Source organism: Glycine soja, chromosome 7 (genome assembly GCF_004193775.1).
Source record: "Glycine soja cultivar W05 chromosome 7, ASM419377v2, whole genome shotgun sequence".
Taxonomy (NCBI): Eukaryota; Viridiplantae; Streptophyta; class Magnoliopsida; order Fabales; family Fabaceae; genus Glycine; species Glycine soja.
Window position 1 is genome coordinate 38428709 of NC_041008.1, and position 19824 is coordinate 38448532.

A 19824-nucleotide genomic window follows, 5' to 3' on the forward strand; every position below is an offset into this window, starting at 1 on the left:
TTTTTTAAAATTTGTGATTCTCTTCATTATTCTTTAGGGTTTTTTTACAAATTCAATTCATGGCATCTCCTTTGCCGCTAACCACCTCTGTCGCGGCCACCATTGTCACTTCCCCAATCGTACCCGGGTTAGAGTCTCAACGACGACTTCTTCTTCGTTTTTTTGTTGATTTGTCACTTCTCTGTTGTCATTACCCTTTCCTCTCCTACTCCTTCATTTTTTCATATCTGCTGCTTGGACTTCACCGAGAATTGAACTTCCCTTTGTTGAACCACACCTTTTGCCATCGTTGTTCATTCCCTTTGACGACATTGTTGGAGTTGCCACTAAAGTGCAAAACCTTGGCTAGATTGCAATGACCGCGTGCAAATGAGAAGGAACGAGACAAGAAATGAGAAACATTCGAAGGAAAGGGAGAGAAATAGGTCATCGCCTTGAACTTCGACACCTATGTCATTGTCGCTTTCGTAGCCGTCAATAAGGAGGTCACCGCCTTGAACTCCGACACCTCCATCATCGTTGCCTTCAACGAGGAGGTCACCGACACCAAGTGATCCTTCCTCCTCTCTATGACCCAAATCTTCATCAACTACATACAACGATTGATGTTCCTATTTTCTTTGTTGTATTTATTTTGTTTTGAACTATGACAATCATGAAATTTGCTTCTTTGATTTGCTGATTATAATATTGATTTAGTATTTGGAATTGATTCAAGTTTGAAATTTGGATTGAGTTAAGATTTAAAATTTGAAATGGAACTGAAAAAGATAGTAACAAAGCTTTGCTGGAAGGGAGTGGTCCAATTTGTTCTTTCGAAAAGGTGATCCAATTTGTTCTTAGAGGAGTGTGATGAGCAACAGTAGAAGAATGTCGTGGTGGTGGTGGGAGTAAATTGTTGAAATAAAAAATAACAAAAAAAATCATCTCTACAAACTTGTTATTTTCGTCTTTTTGTTTTGTTTGTGTTTTGGGTTCAATTGCCTAAAATGAAGACATTTCATGATGATGAGCACTTTGAGCACAGAGAAAAGCATGGTGGTGAGGATGAATGGATGAATTAAAATATTTTTTTAATTAAGGGCAAAAATGTCAATTCATGCAAAAGCATATTCAAACACACATTCATACATTGAATTCAAATTTCGTGCAAGACATCTCTGAATTTGATCTGGACGATTGATATTTCTTAAATTAATATCCGATGATTGTTAATTTTTTGTGCACTGGTGTATGACCTAACTTTTTGGTCCATGCTAGAATTTATCATAACCAAAGTGTTACATAGACACATTTGATTTTCACAATACGATAGGAACTTGTCAGAAATGTGAATTTCAAGTTACTATATGATAAATTAATAAATATCATGACAAGTTTGTGATAAATATAATTTGGTGTTTTTTCTTTGTTTACCTTTATAAATATTGTTGGTAACATATATATATATATATATATATATATATATATATATATATATATATATATATATATATATATATATATATATATATATATATATATATATATATATTATTTGACATTTTTTAGTAGAAGGCAAAATTTTATGTTTGTTTAACCCAAGATCAATGTCAATTAGTATGATCGGTAAGATTTCAAACGAATATAAAAAATGTGTAAGAAAATAATGTTAAGAGAGTGTACTCTTAATATCTTCCTTACCTATATATATAGACATAATGAATAGTTTGTTTTCTTTTATTTTTATAAATCAAATTTATTGTTAGCAATATCAACCAAAATTTGAAAAGGATAATGCACACACAAACAAATAAACACAAATTTAATAAAATTTGACAAGTGTACATATGTTCTCGAAAGTAGAACATTTATTTTTATTAGTAAAAATGGAGTTACATAAGTTTAAAGAATAAACAATAACATGAATTTATAATATTATCTTTGTACCAATATTACAATAATATCCCTCTCTATAGCACTATGATGTGCCCCACTACAATCCAACATTTGTCCACTCATAACATATGAGTCATGTACAATAATTTTTATTTTGGCTAATAGTTAGCCTTGTGAAAGATAACAATAAGTCCATGTCATATTCTCTTGAGTCAAGGATCCATTCATGTCTGAGTCAAGCAACATTCAAGAAGTCCAAACAATGCTTGAATTTGTCAACGATGACAGTCTTGATTAACATATCAGTTGTATTCTTTAAAGTATGAACCTATTTGAGGAAAATTTGACTATCATCAACTTTCCAATCTTGTAGAACCTCACATCAATATATTTGATTCTAATATGATATACCTGATTTTTTGTCAAATAGATAGCACTTCGAATATCATAGTGCAATTGAATTCTAACTTGTCCATTGCCCAACTCTTTTACTAACAATGTGAGTCATACAACTTCCTTACTAGCCTTTACTATTACCATGTAATCTATTTTAGTTGTTGACATTGTCACAATAAACTTCCAACAAAGAGACTCATCTACAAGAATAAAGACATACCATGTTATAGGCATTCCACCATCTAAATTACCACCATAATCAGAATTCACATATTCTACAATTAAAGGATCATCCTACTAACTACCAAACATAATAACATGCCACACATATTGATGTGAGGTTCCACAAGATAACATATTTCTATTTTAGGAGGACAAAAATGAATGGATTTTTTCCCAGGGATGAAAACTATTTTTTTAAAAAATTTTATAAGGATAAAAAATATCTTTTATCATATATTTAATATTTTTATTTTTTGTCTTCATAAAGAAATTAGTGTTTCCCTCATAAGATTTTTTTAAAATATGTAGAAAATTATAACAGATTAAAAAGAGAATAAATTAGTAGTAATATTATTTTTTAAAACTTTTTAATTTTTATCGTTCCCCTGATAACACTAAAGACATCAAATTTTAAAAAAGAAAAATCACCAAACATAGAGAAAGATTAAGAGACTCATAAAAAATTTATTGTCTCACTATTTTTTTTTTTCTAGATCCACACGTAGTGTTGATGACAGAATTTCAGGCTATGTATTTTCACCTGGTTCATGTATTATTTCCTAGAATGCAACAGAGCAGGAAGTAATGACAAAATCAATGAAACAGAGTATGTCTACCTAGCAGTTGCTGCAAATTAAATAATTATATGTTTAAGAAAGTTGCTTGCTAATTTAGGCAAATAACAAAGTTCACAAATTTTGCTTTTGTGTGATAAAAAGTAAGCATTGTCATTACTAACATTCCTGTCGAATATGGCAGGACCAAGCACATCAATATAAAAAAAATTCACATTATAAATAAAAAAGTTGTTAATTAATTAAGGTGCACCATTACTCAACTAAACTACGTGTGTTTAATTAAACGTTGAAATCCACATTCAATGAAAAAACACATGTTCCAAAGTACAAAAACTAAAGTTATGTGAGAAAAGTTTTTATTCAACGCAACTGATTCACAAATACATTCAACTTAACAACTAAAACACTTTCTGAATCAAGATTAGAGTTCTTAAAGATAAAACTAGACATGCCCGAGGCAAATCTGAAGGAAGTGTTAGAGTTGTGAGCTTTTGCCTTTTAAATTTGAAATTTGATTATTTCTTTAAGAAACCTAGTCTTTAATAGTTACAGATTTTCCTTCTTATTTTTCTGTTTTACTTAGCTATTGTAATTTCAATAAAATCTTAGTAGTTGATTTTTTTAGCAAATTCCACATTTGTTGCAAGCCTGTAAAAAGGCATTCTTAATTATTAAATATTGCATTCCGTCTTCAATTTTTTATCTCAATTTGTATTTCTGCAAGTTATAGTATTTTGTTTCTTAATTTCAAAACCTATCATTTAACAAACCAAGCTTGATAACAAATTGATCATAGCAATGAAAGAATTGATGAGAAATAATCACACCATAATTTCTCCATGTTGGCTGCCAAGGATTAGGATTTCAGGACCACAAAAGGCACATGCACATATATAATTAAGCCACGATTAGGGTATGAAATCACAATTAAAAACAATTGATTAAACTTGACCATTTTGAAAGGTTGATCCGAACTATCAAGAGAGAGGAATGTGCATGGAAATCGATCTTGGTCGGTTGGTTAGGTAAAGGGTATGGGGTGATTGCATCGGATTGAAGAGGACAAAACAAAGAATGTTTGTTGGACAAATTTGAAAAGGACATAGTGAAATGACTTAAATCCAAGTTGAACTCTCGAGTAAGGAAAGAACCTATTATGTCCAACTAGGATGCCACTTATGTCCATCAAACTACTTTACATTAATAACTCACTCTCACTATTATTAGCCCTTTAAAAAATTTGATTAAGGATCCAAAGAACAGATTCGCGTGGCCGTGTTTTGGTGACTCTTGTTGATGGTGGAGCCATGCAACCACATGGTTCTAGTTTCATAATTTTTTTAAAAAAACCTAGAATTAATTAATTGTTTCTTAGTCAATTGGCATTGCTTAGGTTAATTGAAGGAATAATTTGTACACATGTAGCGGCATCACTGGGGTTAACTGGGGCCACCTGTGGATCACTTTGGCAAATTGATGCTTATTCCAGGTTGGAACAAAGATTGTAATGTTTATAATTTTTGGTTTTGTTTATCCTTTTGGCTATGTCCCACATGACTATATTTGCATTCCCTATTATTACTTTTCTATTGTGACTTGAAGAAATATGTTGCTTAATGTCTAGGTAGTTTCTCAGCTACATCCATTTATTTATTGTTTAAGGAGAATTTGGTGTGATGAAACTACTTTGATTTTAAAAAGAATTAATTATTCAGCAGTTCCTAGGTTTCCAACCATGTGAAAATGATGTTATTCTCTGTGATTTTATATTTTAGGCTAGCTAGAAGATCAAATATTCGTAGAACAGGTGTTTCTTTGGTAAAGTGGGATATATGGGAACAACCCATCTAGCCCGGTGGACAAGCATATATGTGATTTTCATAATGTGTGCATATTTCTTTGAAATTTTTGTGATAGGAAAATGAAAGTGACTAGTATAACACAGCGAACAAAATGGTGAAAGTTACAGTTACATTAATGGTTGCATTCAGTATCAGAATCTATACTTAACATCCAAGAAGGAAATTGAAATTGTGGAAAATCGGCAGAAGTCCCTTCGAAATTAGGACTATATTTTAATTATAATATAATTTTACTAAACAAAAATTGAAATGAATCTCCAATATAGTCTGTAAAATCATGAACGTGTCGCTCTAGTCTTTAACTTTATAAAGTTATGGCAGCAAAAAAAAAAAAACTTTATAAATTATGATAGTGTTAAATACTTCACTTTAATTAATATCATTCTTTTTAATTTTTTTAAGCAAAATAACAATTAAAAAAATCCAGTAAGAAAACTAAGATGGATATTTTTTTTTTTTTACAAAATCAAAAACCAAAATGAAGATTTTAAGAAGTCAAGTCTAAAATGCTATTCATCTTTCCAGAAACTAGAATATTAATTTACCCATAATACATCGAGTTTAATTTTTTATGTATTGATAGTTATTATCAACCAATATTAATAGAAAATTATAGTATAACATTTTAAAGTAATTATAATATAAGTCATTAAATTTATTATATATAATAATAATTTATAATTTCTTAAAAAATAATTTATAATTAGAAGACATTATTATAAAAACCATTTTCACTCTCATTGTATATATTATTTACTCTAATAATTTTGTAAGCAAAAAATTTAACATGTATTTATTGGACTTGTTTAAGATACTTAACTACATTTTTAGTTTGTTCCATTTTCTATTTTATATTGCATCTGCATTATATATATATATATATATATATATATATATATATATATATATATATATTAGAGTGTTTTATTATGAAAGGATTAAACAATAACCTTTAGATCAAAATAGAAGATTTAAATTTAATTGTTAATTAAATGAAGTGAGAGAAAAATATTATATGTGAGAAAGTCAATATTAAATGCTAAGTATAATTTTCCTCTAACCTCATCTAATTAACACATCTTCTATAATTTAAGGATTGTTATTTAATCCTTTTACCTCTTAGAATAAAATGTAATGAGGTCCGATATGCTCCTTCTATATATATTCAAAGGATGCATTCTTATATTTTAATCAAGGAGTTACAATGAAATACTATTCAATGGATAATATTGTCCATTCTTAAATAAAATATAATGGCATGATACTTTCTTAAAATGTTCTATCAAATAAAATTTTATGGAGAAGGAAAGTTGTTATATTTTAAAGTAACGATACATTAGAAGTCTTTTCAAAAGCCCGTAAATAATGACATTTTGACCTATAGTCACCTTTGTGCGTCCAAAAATTGTCATTGTTAACGCAGAACGGTGTACCCTATTCAACTGTAGGCAAGGGGTTGTCATGCGTCAATTCGAATTGATATCACATCATAAAAAGTGTCATATTATTACCACACACATATTACACCACAAATCCACAATATTAAATTTCTAGTGAATAATAAAACAATCTGTGAGAAAATGATAGGGACTGTATTTAATTCTTACCGATAAAATAGGTAATTTGCCCAGGGAATGACTTATGACTGGTGAGTACGTGGATTCTCACTAGTATCGTTTACAATTTAATTTAAAATAAATTATTTTTTCTTTTCTTAACTTTTTTTTAAAATTATAATAGTCTTCTTTTTTTATTAAAAAATTTATATTTTCTATTCCTGAAATACTAATTTATGTTTTAATTTAATCCATTTCAGTGAGAATGAACCTCTTAAAAACAACTTTTTTTTCTTTATGACTCTTAACATTACCAGCTACTAGTTTTGAATCTCTATTATTGATTTTGAAACTTTAAAAGAAGAAATGAAAATTTTGAATGGAATTTCATATTTGATAGTATATATACGTTTCATTAATTAAAGTCCAAAATTAATAGTATAATATTTAAAATTAACTCATGATAACGACTGTAGAGGTTTTAGAGAAAAGAAAAATCTTCTGACGAAATTTATCTATAATTGTTCATTACTACTAACAAATCCGTTTATATTAAAATAGATTAAAATGTAATACATATTAATCTTTCATGAAAGAATTTATAAAATAAGAGTGCGGAATATTACTTAAACATCTTTCAGAGATGTAGAGTATAATTAATTTACTATACTTCTTATAGGATCGATTATATTGTAAGGATTTAATCTGAAGGTACTTGTAATAATAATTCTTTATAATACTAAATCATAAATTAATAAATTATTGAAAAACATTAAAATCACAATTTTGAAAACTTTTAACTTTTCAATGTTGTATTAATATGGTACAAAACTGAGGTAACGAAAGCACTTTGTGTTATGGATCGTAATCTAGAAAATTCTTCAAAGAATGTTGAATGAATTTATTAATAATATTGAAAGGATAGTGCAACAAAAATTTAACTTCCCCAATTTCTTTATCTCATTAAGAGAGAACTTTTCTTCTGATGCATATCCTAAGCATTCTTAGCTCTCAAGTATAAATGGGGTTGACCCCAAGCAAAATGACATATAACATTTTACTTATACATTAAACTCTCTTTACAAGTATTCTCCACTCAAGTTGTTGTCATGCAACAAAATTATTTAGAAAAAAAAGTTTAAATATTTTTTTATCCTTAATAAATATTCAATTTTTAAGTTTATTTTTTAATAAATTTTTATTTTGTGTTGAGTTTCTTATAAAATAATAATTTTATTTTTAATTTTTGGTATTTATTTTTAATTATTAATAAATTAATGAATTTTGTATTTATTCCTTAATAATTTTTTTCATTAGTTATTAGTCGAGACTAAATTAAGTTAATTTATTAAAAAATATCATAAAATTCGCTAATTTATCAAAGATTAAAATAAAATAAAAAAATCAGAAAAAAAATATTATTTTAATAGGAACTCAACTTAAAGTTAAAATTTATTATGAAATAAACAAAAAAATTAAACATTTATCAAGGATAAAAGCATTAATAAGCCTTAAAAAAATTCATAACTTGATTTCCAAGACTCACGTCTAGAATCAAGTAACAACACTTTGGTTATAAGTATTTTTTAATAGAAACCACATCTTTGGTAAAATTAAACTATCAATAAATTTATAAAATAGTTACATCAAAGTCGTTCTCTATATTTATAGTCAAATTAGATGTGTAATCGATCCTTAAGGAAACTGAAGCCGCACCCCTGCGGCAAGCTAGCATTTTTCTAAAGATATTAGATGGGATGTTTCCTCTTATAGTTTGCCTGATTGATTTTATTTTGTAATATTCAGAATTTTTGGTATGTATGTCAGTGTGTTTTATGGTATAATATATATATATATATATATATATATATATATATATATATATATATATATATATATATATATATATATAGATAGATAGATAATTTTGCTTTAATCATAAAACTATTATGAGTAATAATTTTTTTAAAAATATTTAATACGATTACAGGACTAATTCAAAATGACTAATTTAGAATTACTGATTAAACTGAAATAATCTCCAAATACAAGGGCTGAATAATATACGGTTTGTTATTTGTGTTTGGGGGATTTTCAGTGTAATTCCCTTAATCTCCTGATTGTTAAAATGGATGAGTCTGAAAGGACCCTCCACCTAATTGTGCAGCACTGAGACGTAGACATCCATGAGGAGAGAATGCATGTTAATCATGCCACACAAAAGACACCTGCAGTGGCCGAATCTTCCATTTGATACGTACCATATATGGTGGGGAAAAGCCATCAAATGTGTTGTGGGTCTAGATCTAGAAAATTAGGACACCAAGCCATGACGAATGGCTTCATGTTTCTGACCTTTAGATTGAACATTTTGTTGCCAAATGAAAGAAAAGAAAAAAAAAAGTAGTTGTCATCTGTCAAATGAGCACGAATATACATATACATATATATATATATACATACATATATATATATATATATATATATGTAACATGCATCCATTTACATTCTCAAAAGCCAAAACCAATGAGAACCCTCCATTTGAAACTTTGATAGCTATAGGCGGTGATGGCGGTGGGACAAGAATATGATAGCATAGGTACGTAGTTCTACAGGTAGGGAACTGAGTAAGGAAGAAGTAATAGATTTGACTCAGAGTGGAGCCAACCTCTCTGCTGCCACAAGAATAATGGCATGCATAAGTCACTCAATAGATTGGATGGCTTCCAATAATTTTTAGGAAAAAACTTAGATACAACATCATACGTATTGTTGCTAGTGTTCTCCAATTAAATTTAAAATTTCACTTCGATAATATGCAATAGTGATATTTAATAGATTTTTTTTATTCTCCCTATAAAGTAAATCTCTAAATTTAATTTAATTGGAGAACAACACCTGCAATACCTATGATCCTGTATAGGTATGGTGTTGTATCTAAAGTTTTTCCTAATGTCTAGGGTGCCTCAACACCTATGAGCAATCTTGATGAAACAATTTTAGTACGTGTCAATACCTAAATAGTGCGAAGTCTAAACAAAAAATTAAAGAATTCTCTTCTATTGTTTGGTCTGTCGCAAAGGGCATCAACTGTTTTCATGTTATCAGTGGGGAATGATTCTGCATGATCAAAGGATTACTTTATTTGAGTAACGGTTATTGCACAAACCTCTTGTGATTTTACGTTAACTTGAATTACTGTGCAAATAGGTCCACGTATAAACAGACAAAATAATAGTAAAAAAAGGCTGCTACTGACATAAATTATTCATAGGTTACTGTACCTCACCTGACTTGGTTTGAGGTAGAATCACACTGATTTATACCTGGGAATCAAGCTTCTCTCATTTCCTAATTAGGCCAAGGCGCTGGCCTCATCCACAAGTTTATGACAATTGAGCATACGTAACTATTTTAAAGTCAAGAGATACACTTTCCAAGATAGGCACAATTATAATTTATTAATTAAAATATAAGAAAAAAATTATAATACAATACACGGATAACAACAAACAAATAAATGTATACAGATTTGAAGATAAAATCTCACTAGTTAGTTTTCTAAACAACACTATATATTATCTTATGAAAAACTTTTCCTATTCAATTTAGGAGTCAAATATGTGAGCTAATCCTTAAAGTAAAATAAAAAAAAAGTAGTGAACATAAATTAGCAAGACTAAACACAATTAAAGAAAAAACTCTTAAATAAGTAACTTTTTTTTTTCTAATGAACAAAAACTCGATAAATCTTTATATAAGCTAATTAGAAGAACATTCAAGGGGAAAAGTCTAAAAAGCTAAGGTGGTATTTGGTTGTGTGAAAATTAACAAAGAAATGAATGAAAAGTTTCAAAATTTGATACAAATCTCATACTTTTACCCTCTACTTTAATTTAAAATTTCATTTCAATTTCACTTCTTTCCATTTGTTTTCCACTCTACCGATGCATCATTCAACACACAGACACGATTTTATATAAATAATAGTCGGAAAAAAAAGAATAAGAAACTGTTAATGACAAAAAAGGTATGATTCCATAATACACCTCCATCCCCCGATCCTAACCCCACAGCAATGCCTCCCACTGACCCCTATATAACACTCCTCCCAAGAGTTAGAATCAGAACCACAAGATCGTGGGCTTATGTTTCAGTTTTAAGATAGATAAATGGAAACAAAGGATAAATTTACAACTCAGTATACTTTCACTATCCTGTTTGCACAACTCAGTATAATTATCACTAGGGATCATCCAAATATCTGCCTCAACAACGGATTCGGAATACCAACATTAATAATGATTTATTGTATTGTGTTTCCAACTAAAGAATCAGCGCTGTATAAGGTGTTTCATCGTATTACGAGTAGTATGTTCCTAACAAAAAACAATGAAAGCTACTTGCAGACAATAACGTGTGATAGAAATGCCATACAGCAAAGCTAACAACCAATCCTCCCTTAGTGGAAAATGACAGTTTGATGAATGGATAACTTCCGTGTCACCCATTTTTTTCTACAAAAGAAAAAGGCATGAAACCACCTTTAGAACTTAAATTCCTTATTCCTCTTGGACTAGCCCTCCTTTTCTTGCATCTTTCTCTTCTTCCTCTTCTCATTCTGCACCAGTTGGTTACACAATTAAATATACAAATAAAAACCAAAGTTATTAATAATAGCAACAGCAACATGAGCGAGTTTGTAAGATATGAAAATTAAATGTAGCACACCTCTGCCACCATGTCACTGAAATCCTCACGCTGATTTCATGACTTCCCTTCCTCCCTTGCTTCTTCATACCTGGAACAGTTCCAGCAGAGGTAAGAAATCAGAGCCATGATGTTAACATCACTAACAGGCAACAGAATGTTTTTAAAAGAAATAGAATTCATACTTTGCGGATAAAACATTTTCCTTGGCATCCAACTCTTCTGGCAGTAAAGTGACATCCACTTTATCTGACTTTTGACCTCTAAGTAAATCAACCTGGAAAACATGTTATCCCACTAATCAATATCATCACAAGAAACCCCTCCCCCTTTTCTCCCTAAATATAGAGAGGAAACTCTTTAAGTTTTACCCTTTTAGACCCTGACTTGTCCTGGGTGCCAGTGTTAACCACATAACCGGAGAGAAAGGGACATCAGGACTTTTTAATAAGCAAATAATTGTGAGGAAGAAAAAACAAAAATGTCACCCAAATATTACAAATAAAAGGTGCCAATTTTGCATACGTGTGTGTGATTCCAAGCAAAGTTCCTGGAGCAATTTTTTCCTCCTTCTCAACAAGAACTTTCATGGAAAAAACATGATTAATGACAAACAATTGATCAAAGAGCTAAAACTGATGGAAGAGCAGAAATAGAAACACTCACCTGATAAAGAGGCTTTTCAGGTTCCTTCCTTTGCAGCTTACGAAGGTCAATAACATCATGTGTCTCCACTCCAGTGGGAGTGCTGGGAAGGAAAATGTAACAGAAAATAGGAAAGAAATGAGTTCACAAACACAGGAGATTATACAACAAGCCCAAAACCATACCTTGACAGACTATCAACCACCACTCACACACATGCAGAGTAGAGAAATATAAACATGAACCAATTTAGCAAGAAATTCATGAGGTTGGTTCTTTAGGTTATTTATTAACCACTGCTGAACTAAATTAGTCATGTGATAAGTCCTTAATTTCCATTTATCATGCTATTCCCAAGAAAGACTGTAAAGTATCCATGAAAAGAAAGAAATCCAATAATAAAAGAAACTAAAACGGAAAATCATACCTGGACAGACTATCAACAGACTGAATACCAGCTTCAAGTTCCTCCTCCTCCATTTCTTCTGATTCATCCTCCACTTCTTCCTCTTCCTCCAAATCACCCCAGTGTTTGGTCTTATCAACCGGCTCTTCCTGCATTGTGAGAACACTCAAGTAAAATACAACTAGAAATACCATGAGCCAAAAAACCATATTTGAGTTGATAAGTGCTCCTCAATTATAAATTAAATATTAATTACTTTTTCTAGCCCAGTAAATTCTGCATTCAATCTACCTCAAGAATAACTTTTAAGAATGAAAAGAAGAGGAAAAGAAACAATGATAATAAGCAGTGTATTTGGATATATGCAAAATGGCTTGATAAAAACCTAAAGCTGATTTTATTTCTAACTTCAAATTTCTCTCATTTTTATCTCTATCATGTTTTCATGGACTTGAATACAAAGGAAAAGAGGACATAACACACCCACACACACTGAGATTAGAGACAGAGAACAAGAAGTTCCATAAGCTTCAAACATTGAACATAAAAGGAACTTACTTGACTTTGTCATCGAACATAAAAAGGGCAACATTGAAAGATTGTATCAAAGAGAAGAAAACCCTCTAATTACATAAAACTTCTATGTAAACCAACCTCATAATTAGGCTGGTCTTGTTGATGAACACCAAAAACATCTCCATAAAGTGGACTGCCATACTGTTTAGGTGCAGACAAGAAAAAGTGATCAAAGAGGTGAAAAGGGGGAAGGGGGTGGGAGAGCACTTTAATTTATTTTTTTTATCAGCAAAAGTATATATATATTATATAGAATATTAAAAATAGTACAAGCAGTACTGTTGTATATACATCCTAGCATTTGAAAGGTGCAGAACTGTGGTGACCTAATACATGCTAACCAACTTGAATTAGGAAACCAAAGATCTAGCTAACCACTAGGTACCCATCCAGCCTAACTTGTTTTATATAAACTATCCCCCCTCGACACAAAGAACTATCCCTAATGTTACTGGACCATGGGTGAAACGGGATATCAAATGATGAAAAGAAGAGTGAATATAAAAAATGTACTTCATCAACAGGAGGCTTGCCCCAGCCACCAGGATGGTAACCAAAACTTGCCCCAGGGGGAATGGGAGCATTCAAGCCTGGGATCTTCAGATGAGGATAAGATGAAGGAGGACCATACAATACCTCTGGTGAAAAAAATTGATGTTATGAAAGGGCCAGGACCAGAAGAATACAACATACATGCCACAAAGACACTGATATTACCTGCATATTAATAAGCCATGGTGGAGGAGCACCCTCAGGTATACCAAGAGCTTCTTTTAATTCATGTGATAACATGCCAGGTTTCATCTCCCTCAACTTTACCTGCACAGCATTATATAAAATAATAAGAACCAAGTTATAAATTTTATAGGTGCTGATAATCTTGACACTTAACTAGATCAAGGGAAGCATCTTAGCAAAATAAGTTTGATGATGTGATCTTCAGACCAAACATTCAAAGAAAAATACTTTATACTTTTGACAACACTATAGAGAAATACATTAAATTTCCACTACACAAGGAAATGATATAGAGTGAAGCTAAACTCTCAAGTTCTAGGAAACCCATTATTCAACCAGAAATCGGATAAAGAGAAATATCCTGAGTTATCCATATTATACAAAGTATGCCAGTGATAATGAGTTAACTACCATTTCAATCAAAATACAGAATTAATACATAGAGTGTACTACAGAGTACAGAGTTAAACCAAAAACCCAAGTTAAGTGATAACTTATTCAGCTCTATGGATTAAAATATGAAAATTGAAAGTATTTTAAGAATCAAAGAATTTGAAAGAAAACATATCAACAACCTGGTACTCAAGAAGGCAGATTTCCCTAATAGCACCAGCAACATAAGCAATACTGCCAACAACTAGATAACAACTAATCTGTTTATAGATTTCAACTTCAAAAAACTAATAATAATGACCTACTGAACAAAATGCTGCAGCTGAAAAATACATTTACAGCACAAATCTAACAATTTCCTCAACTTAATACATATGACTCAATGAGCTCATTGATCTTCCAGTAACAAACAGTTTCTTAACTTCTATATATAGAGATCAATCAGTACATGGACACTATTGCACATTCTTGTTGACATTAACTCAGCCAATGAATTATGCAATATTTCAAATCTTGTGCTTGCAATTAAAAATGAACTGTACCTCAAATTCTTTTCCTTCATGATATAGGTCCCCAAGAGATGTCCGCTTTGGCTTTGTCTGATAGTTAAAGAACACATCATGAAAAACCTAGCAGCCAAGAAACAGTCACTTGAGAAAAGGTAGAAATTGTTCTGACTTCTGAATACAGCATAAAAACAAGCAAGCAAGACAAAGAGTGCAAAACTAGAATAGGTAAAGATATAATAAAACCTGATAATCAATATCCATTTTCCCCATTTTTGGTTACATGCGTTCTCTTTGCTTTTGCTTCAACTTTTTACTGTGCTCTTTCTCAATATAAGCCTGCATGAGAAAACAGAAGATAACCTGCCAGGTAAGAAGCAATTGCAGTAATGCAATAAAATTACTTAAAAAAGACAAACACATACATTGCAAAGAGAAAGTTTCATGTTATATCAAGTTCAGTTGAAAGAAACAGCAAAAATCAACTACGGATGTGAAAGAAATCTATATAAAACACCAGTCAGAAAATTAATAAAACATCAAGATTCCAATATAAACAAAATGTTAGTAAAGATCAATAGTAAAATCAACACAACATTTGATTGAATAAAGTGTAATTTTGTGATGGATCATTAACACTTCAGCAGATTCAAAACACATCCATCAAATAATTTTTTAAAAAAGAATCTCAATAATAAATGAATATCTTCCCAGTAAACCATTCAAATTATTTTAAAGGATCTCAACACACAAATCAGAAGTTCAAAATAATATGTTCCTTCACATCATGATTTTCAAACAGCAGTAACATCCCGTCATTGAATTAGCAATGCTAGACCAACAAAGTTATTTCAGAAAAGTATAGAAGTGTGACTTTTCAAATACACAAATAGCTTATTAATTTTGTCAGTAAATCACATAAACATTTTACTTCAAATATTACTTTATTTTTTTAAGGTGGGTCACTTAGACAAAGAGTTAGAACAGATGCAAACAGGTAAGATCATATTACCTGTCTGATTTTCTCAATTCCTGTGGCAGCAATGAAATCAGGAAGCTGAAAGGGTGGTTTCTCTATACCTCTTTTCCCCAGCAAAAACCATAACTACATTTGATGAGATATAAGTAAATTACATGTACATGACTATGAAGTTCTGTGGCCAAGCACTAAAACATTGAAGACAAGAGGAATTCACCCCAAGCATTAAGCACAATGAAAGGCATCTGAAAAATTCAAAGCAGAACTATTAGCAACTTAGTTATAAACAAGTGCCCAGGAGAATTACACGAGAAAAACATGATCATAAACCCTCACCATGTAACATCATATAACACCCATATTAGCATGCAATCTAACAGAGAAATAAATGAATATTGAATCAAGGATGCTCATTGCCAAACACCTACAAGTCCACGCTTGGTGATTGCCACAACCGCTCCCCTGCAAGCATCACATACATACATATAAGAGAAACCTCATCAACATTATCTTCCTCACTCTATCCCTACATCTCACATGTAGACAACAATCATCATATATGCTTGCATCTTTAACCCATAATCATCGATTTAGATAGCTGAGACTAACCTGCAAAAAATTTCTCTTTTGGCACCAATGCCTAGATACAGGTACAGTATTTTGATAAGATTTCAAGAATACCAGCAATTTGGATCTGATGCAGTAGCATCCCACATCTTAAAAGTGAAAAAATAAAGTGTTAAAATAATGACCATAAGACTAGAAATTTAGGAATGAAAGCACAAAAGTACAAAACTACGTATACTACAAAAAATATTCCAACCTCAACAACATCAGGCCTAGAGAAAATCTGTTTCAGTTCTGCAATCTTCATCTGGCGTTGAAGCTGAGAACAAATAAAACTTTTAGCATAACAGTAGAAGGGAATGTGATAGTTAATTGAGCAAACAAAATAAATAAATAAAAACATTACAAATCACTATACCTTTTTCTTCTTGTTTGAGATGCCTTTCTCTTTTTGCTCATTAACGTTTTCTTCCTCTTCAGAATCCGAGTCTGCTTTCTTATTGGTAGTTGCATTCTCGACAGACTGGTCCCTCTTATCATTATCCTGGTTGTATCCAAGTAAACAATTCATCAAGCAATATATGAGCATGCAAGTACAATTAAACAATTGATACAAACTCTTTATCTCTGAACCAGTAACCTAGCCAAAACTAAATTTCTCAAAGATTTTTCTGAATTCTTCATCTAGCTCTGCACTCTCTGGTACATATTCAATTTCAACTTGCTCAACAACCTATAAATTGAAGAAAAAAGCAACATGAAACGGTCACACCATCATTTGTGTAGTAATGACATCGTATTTGAAGGCACTGGAATGTGTCACTCTTATATTAAAGAAAATATATATCTGCCTCACCTATGTAATTTCCAAAACACTCAACAATGACTTTGGATTGAAAATCGTAATAGTTCTAGTTTTCAATGGAGCTATAAACATACATGACATTTGAAGAGCATCTATAATAAAAATCACCTATACCTTCTTAGTTGCACTATAACAAACAATTCTAACATAGGGATCAAAACCCAACTCCTATAAATAGGTGAAGATGTTCTAAACTAATAATCAATAGACAAAGCTTCTTGCCCAAATTAAACAACTCAATATTATTTGGGAGGAGAGGATGGTGTCCCAGTCGAATGCAGGAAAAACCTCCAAAATTAAAGAGGTACTTATATTTACCTCACCCCAAAGAGACAAGTAGTTGCTTCTGTCAAATTCGAGACTCTGTCTTATTCCACTAGGCCAACCTCTCGGGGTTATGCATCCATGGGAGCTAAAACCAATTATTGTGCATAGGGGGGAGGGGTAACTAAGAAAATTTGCACTCTGCAATCCCAAGTCCCAACCTTCGTTTCCATTGCACAACTAGAATCATACTGTAATTTTCTAACAACAAAATTGCCATATTGAACCTACACACACTGAACTCAGCAATGTTCAGTAAGATGAAATTGGAGAGAAGAGAAAGGAAAAACATCCACATCACACATATCATTCTCCTTTCTTTCCCTTCCAATTCCCATTCACCAAACAAAATTCTCATGCTTCTCTTCTCTGCCTCACATTCCAACCTCCTTCACCCGAAAACTCTAACATGCAAAACGACGAGCTCCGTCCAATTTCACAAACCTAACTTTACTACAGCAACGTGAGAACAATTGCTAACATCTAATCGGTTCCTATCGTTTCCAGTGATAGTGCCATTATCGATTGCGAAGCTAAACAAACCATAGAGAACCGGAAGAAGGATGAAAACCTGCTGCGGATCGGTATTCTCCTTCGCTTCGTCACCGTCTTCGGTCGCTCTCCCGGGATTTTTTGGTGGCGGTGGCGGAGGAGTTGGAGTTGGCATCTTGATCGGCGTTGGAAACGACGCCGTTCTGATACGTTAACGTTGCTGCGGCCATTGTTGCGGGTTTCGGCCGAACGGAGTGGGGTAACCAACTGCGTTTTAGTGTAACGAACGGAGTTAGAACTTAGAAGAAGTGTTCAGTTTCCACGTGGCTTTGGCACGTGTGGGAATCTGTTGGTCCTTTCGCGCTTTACCGAGTGTATTTCGAAATCTCGAGGACGAATGTTAGGCTGTTGCATTCTTTTCAGAGTATTTTTTTGTCATTTCAGAAGTAGAAAAGAAAATGCATTTCGAAATATAATTGTACATTCCACAAGTTAAAAAACAAGTGCAGGAAGCACTAGTCCCAATGCTAGGGTGAAGCTAGCTAGCTAGCCCAATTTGCAGCATTTTTTTAAATTTGTTTCTAGTATCTCAAAATTTGAAACATTTTGTTTTTAGAACATTTTAGAGGGAGATTTTAAATTGGCATCTTAAATATTTTTTATGGATCTTAACTTAACACATCGGGTGATGTAAGATTTGATGATATCTGTTTTATTTTCTTTTCTCTTTTAGTGGTAGATCTAATTTTAGGATTAATCTAAAATTTGACTAGGATATAAGAAAATTTAATCAAGAATTATTTCCGTCAAATATTAAATTTGAATATTATACAAATAATTTAATTTTAACTTTGACATATTAATAACTTATGTGCAATCCCTTGATTAAATCATTAATTATATATCATCATAAGTTCAATTGTATAATTAATTAAATTTAATTCTCCACCCAAGTTTCAAACCAATTGTCAGACCACTTGAACCCAATTTTTATAACACCAATTCAATCACTTATGATTAACTTTAAATTGTATAATCTCTTACTGATCTTCGAGATATGTCTCCCAAGTAATGAATAATAACCATTCAAATGTCAAGCTCAATAAGCCTAGGATCATTTTGATGCCTACGAAGTTATTTCATAGACTGAAATGAGATATGACACAGATCTTGACCCAAAGTGCTCGTGTTCTACTAAGCACATGTCTTATTTTGACTCTCAAGCAAATGTTCTTTGAATAAAAGTGGGCAGAAATCTTTATTTTTTAGATAGCACGAGTTAAAGTGGTGTTGAATCTTTGCATTACATTTATATATGCTCGAAATTGTATTATTTTATGTGATAAGAGTGATTGGTTGTCTTGCTCACAAATGATTTCATGTGATAAGAGTGATTGGTTTGAAATGTAATACTTGTTAATAGATGAATTTGTATGTTCTATTTATGATTTCATTATTTTCCTAAGCTTACTTTTGTGTGTTAGCTATATGTGTGTTTGTGATTATTACAACAATGTTCCCTGGAGTAAGCAACAATGATCCATCAGCGAAAGGGACCATGTTTAGGGAGGAGTCCTTATCAAGTCAACAAACACAATGATGGCATGTTAAAAGATATAGCTGATAAGGTGGATTAGATGATTAAAGAAAAAAGAAAAATAAAGAAACTAACATATTCAATTCTCTCTATTAATAAAATTAACATTGTCAATAAAAAAATAATGGTGTGTTATCTTTAGTGGATGTAGGATGTAATCTTGTGGCCAATGAGGGAGTAGTGTATTTGGTATCTCTTTTCCTTTTAGGTGTATGTATTTATGATGGGTAAACTTCCCTTGGCTCACACATTTAGTATTTCGAGATAATTGGATTTTATGATGCATATGGTTTGTAGTGTTATAACTATAAGGCACAACTCTTCACTGCTCTTTACTTCCCTTGGCTCACACATTTAATATTTTTATATCCATACGTTGGTGTGGTGCTTTTATTTGCAATGTCACGCGGTGAATACTACACGAAACGCGAAAAAAAAATAATACGTACTTTTACAAATAATCTAATAACAGTTTTTATAAAAATTGAATTAATTAGAGGATGAGACAATTGAGGTCATGTAGTAGCAATGGTT

General features: G+C 31.4%; 1 pseudogene; it reads right to left on the bottom strand.

Annotated features, from left to right (window-relative positions):
* Positions 1–11038: 11038 nt before the first annotated feature.
* Positions 11039–18110, bottom strand: LOC114420662 (annotated as a pseudogene).
* Between the last annotated feature and the right edge of the window lie 1714 nt (positions 18111–19824).